We start from the raw sequence: 4,152 nt of genomic DNA, 5'->3' as shown, positions 1-4,152 counted from the left end.
ACAGCTTACTTTGAATCAAAAATGTTTTCTCTTTCAATGTAGTTAATTTATCTACTTTTTCTTTGCTCTTTGTGGCTTTGGGGTCACATTTAAGAAACCATTGCCTAATCCAGCATAAGGAAGATTTGGGTCTTTGTGTTCTTATAAAAATATTATCATTTCAGTTCTTACACAAGTTTTTTATCCATTTTTAATCTTTTTTATTTTGATAAGACATAGAATCTTTATTTCCTTCACAGATAATACAAAAGGTAAAGAAAACTTTTTATAATCTCTTATTAAAAGCAGACCAATAATCTAACAAACTGTCATTTTAATGGGGAGAAAATTAACCTTATTTTTTATCAGTATATTATGAGCTCATTTTTATTTTTTATTTTTTGTTTCAGAGGTAGAATGTTGTGATTCATCTGTTGCATAACACCCAGCACTCATTACATCAAGTGCTCTCCTTAATGCCCATCATCCAAATACCCCTTTCCCCCACCCACCTCCCCTCCTGTAGCCCACAGTTTGTTTCCTAGAGTTCAGCGTCTCTTATGGTTTGCCTCCCTCTCAATTTACATCTTATTTTTCCTTCCATTCCCCTGTGTTCACCTCTTTTGTTTCTTAAATTCCATATATGAGAGAAATCATATGGTATTTGTTCCTTAATTTTTGTAAATGGTGGGAGATGGCATCTCAGTTTCATATCTAGTTGTCTTTCCACCAAATTTGTTGAAAATATTACTTATTTTCCCCACAAAATCTTGGGACAGTAATGAATAATCAATTATGAATTTATGGGTTTAATTCTGAACTCTCCATTCTATTCCATTATATGTCTATCCTCATAATGGTATAATAGTCGTGATTACTCCAACTTTGTGGTAACTTTTGAAAATGGAAAATCAATCCTCCAACTTTGCTATTCTTTTTCAACATTGTTTTGCTTACACTACATCACTTGAATTTCCATATGATATTTAGTATAGCTTTTCAATTCCTGCAACAACAAAAGACAGCTAGAGTTTTGATAGAGAATGTGTTGAATCAGTAGACGCATTTGGGGGATACTGCCATCTTAAAATGATTAAGTCTTCCAATTCATGGTTATGGGATAGCTTTCTAATTGCTTAGGTCTGGAAAGGGTATTCTTCCCTAGAGCCTCCAGAAATGAATGCAGCCCAACTGTTAACTTTATTTCAGTGAGGCCCATTTTGGACTTCTATACTATGAAACTGTAAAATAAGAAAAAAATTGTATTGTAAAAGGCACTAATGTTATAATAATTTGTTTCAGCAGCTATGGAAAGGTAATGTACTTTCTATTCCCAGTTTTCCAAATATTTTTTTTTACCACAAAAAGTTGGATTTTGTCAAATTTTTTTGGCATTTGCTTTGGCATGTGTTTTCTGAACCTTTATTCTATTAATAAAGTGGATTAGATCATTGGTTCTCATATTTTGAACCAACTTTGCATTCCTGGAATAAATTCTACTTGAACATGGTCTATAATCCCTTTTTATATGTTGCTGCCTTCACTTTTCTAGTATTTTGTGTAGGATTTTCTAAAAATCCTTATACTGTCATTTATGTTTCTCCATTTAGGTAACCACCACTCTTCCTTCCTTCTTGCAGATTATGGTCTAATTTCCCTTTCATTTCATCCTGGGGGACTTCCTATAATGTATTTTGTAGGGCTGATCTACTAGCCATAAATTCTCTAGGTGTTTATTTGTCAATGTATTAATTTCACCCACTGTTTTGAAGTGTAGTTTTGTTGGATATAGAATTCTTGGTTGACTTTCTTTCTTTTCCATCACCATTTTTAGTATGTTATCCCACTGCCTTCTGACCACCATGGTTTTTGAAGAGTAAACAGCTTTTAATCAGATTGAGGACCTTCATATGTGAGGTTATGTGACAGATTCTCTCTAGATGCTCTCAAGATGTGTCCATGTATGCACCTCTTTTGGTTTATCTTACTTGGAATTTGTTGGGTGTTTCTTGGATCTTTGGATTAGTGTTTTCATTGTATTTGAAACTTTTTCAGCCATTATCTTTTTCATTATTATTTGTTGCCCTTTTCTTCATCTCTTCTTTTGGAATGTCCATTATGTATATCTCAATACACCTGAGGGTGTCTCAGAGGTTTCTGAGACTTATTTCAATTTTCTTCATTCTTTTTTCTCTCTGTTGTTCAGACCAGATTATCTCAATTGATCTATTTTCAAGTTGGCTAATAATTTCTTCTGACCACTCAAAAAACCTATTGATCATCTACAGTTAGTATTTTTAAGACATTTTTAAAAGAGTTTTAGGTTCACAGGAAAATTGGGTGCAATGTACAGATATTTCTCATATACCTCCTGCCCCTACACATGTATAGACTCTCCCATTATCAAGTCCCCCACCAGAGTGGTACATTTGTTACAACTAATGGACCTATATTGACAGACCATTATCACCCAAAGTCCGTGGTTTATCTTAATTTCACTCCTGCTGTTGGACATTCTATGAGTTTTTACAAATGTATAATGCTATGTAGCCATCATTTTAGTATCATACAGAGTATTTTCACTGTCCTAAAAATCCTCTGTGCTCTGTGTATTCATCCCCCACCCCTGGCAACCACTGAAGTTTTTACTGTCTTCATAGTTTTGCCATTTGCAGAATGTCATATAGTTGAAATTATACAGTATGTAGCCTTCCTTAGGTAGGGCAGGATGGCTCTAGGAGGCTGGAGTTAAGCATTTCCCTTCTGTCATATGCAAGTCTGAAACTGACTGGATTAGGTATTTCTCTTCCTTCAGGTCAGTTAAGCTCTGGTTAAATAGTTTCTCCTGAAGGCAAGTGTTATTAAAAAGAACAATATGTCTCTGGCAAATATCAAAAGGGTTACTTTTCCATTCCCCTGCCAAAAGCAGGAAGGCAATTTTCTGTGATGTTTATTGTGGGAAACTGGTAAAGCTCCTGAAGGTAAATCCCACAAAATTTGGGGGGTGGAGTGTCACACTGAGCCTCTAACAATTACAGGTCAACTTTTCCTACCCCTGTACTGGTTCCTGTGGTAGTTTCCCCTCCTGAGTCTCTACTCTGGTGAGCTTTGACTCCCAGTATTTGTCTACATTTCTTTGATCTTTGGAATTACAGTTTTCCTTGTGTCCTTACCTCTTTTAAGGATCCTAGGAGAACTGTTCTTTTTTTTTTCTCACTGGATGTTAGGACAGAATGGTGACTTCCAAGCTCCTTACACATAGAACCCCATACTTAATATTCTTATATTATTTTTCCACTCCAGAAATTCTAAATTTTATTCACTTTCCTGTGATTTTTATCTCTTCTTTAATAGTCTCTTTTGGTGAAACACATTCTCATACTTCCCTTTAGTTCTTTAAACATTTTTTTTCAGTTCTTTGAACAGAGTTGAAATAGCTGATTTAAACTTTTTCCATTAAGTCCAACACATGGGCTTTAGAGACAATTGTTGGCTTTTATTTTTTCTTCCTAGAGCATGGACCATTCATTCTTTTTTTGTACATCTAGTTTCTGTTTTATGGAATGCTTCATGAATTTGCAGGTCATCCTTATGCAGGGGCCATGCTAATCTTCTATCATTCCAATTTTAGTATTTGTGCAGCCAAAGCAAGTACTAGTATTTTTCTAGTTAAACTAGGCATTTAAACTAATATACTATGGCAGTTCTGAAAATTAGATTGTACTCCATCCCCAAAGTTTGTTTTTATGGCTATTTGTTAGTATTTTGCATGTTTAGTGACTTTTCTGAACTTATTCAAGACAGCTCATAGTCTTTGTCACATGTGGCCACTGAAGTCTTTCTTCAGCATCTTAGACGCCAGCTAATGATTACACAGAGATTTCCTTAAATTCCTGGAACCAATAAATCTTTCAGGCTTTCCTAAGGGGCTGTGTGTGCGGGTTGGTGATACCAAAACCCAGCAAGGTACTGTATAACTCTTATCTTCACTTCCTGTGGTGGCAAAAATCTTAAGTTCAGCCTGAGGTTAGAGACTAGAATATCCTCAGGACTCTCCTATACTGTGTACAATTCTGGGTACATACAAAGCTCTATGCATGTGCATGGCCTTTTTGACTCTGAAAAAGATATTGTGGCTTTTCAAAGCATCACGCATACATCTTGTTTCCTGGA

At 35.2% G+C, this 4,152-nt stretch overlaps 1 non-coding gene across 1 annotated transcript; it reads right to left on the bottom strand.

The window, feature by feature from the left end:
- Nucleotides 1–3,531: 3,531 nt before the first annotated feature.
- LOC123801726 (U6 spliceosomal RNA) lies at nt 3,532–3,634 on the bottom strand. Its single transcript, XR_006782326.1, has one exon. It is a non-coding gene; the product is annotated as a U6 spliceosomal RNA (small nuclear RNA).
- Between the last annotated feature and the right edge of the window lie 518 nt (nt 3,635–4,152).

The sequence above is a fragment of the Ursus americanus genome, chromosome X (assembly GCF_024610735.1).
Source record: "Ursus americanus isolate L20-20 chromosome X, mUrsAme1.1.p, whole genome shotgun sequence".
Taxonomy (NCBI): domain Eukaryota; kingdom Metazoa; phylum Chordata; class Mammalia; order Carnivora; family Ursidae; genus Ursus; species Ursus americanus.
This window is presented reverse-complemented; position numbering and strand designations above follow the sequence as displayed.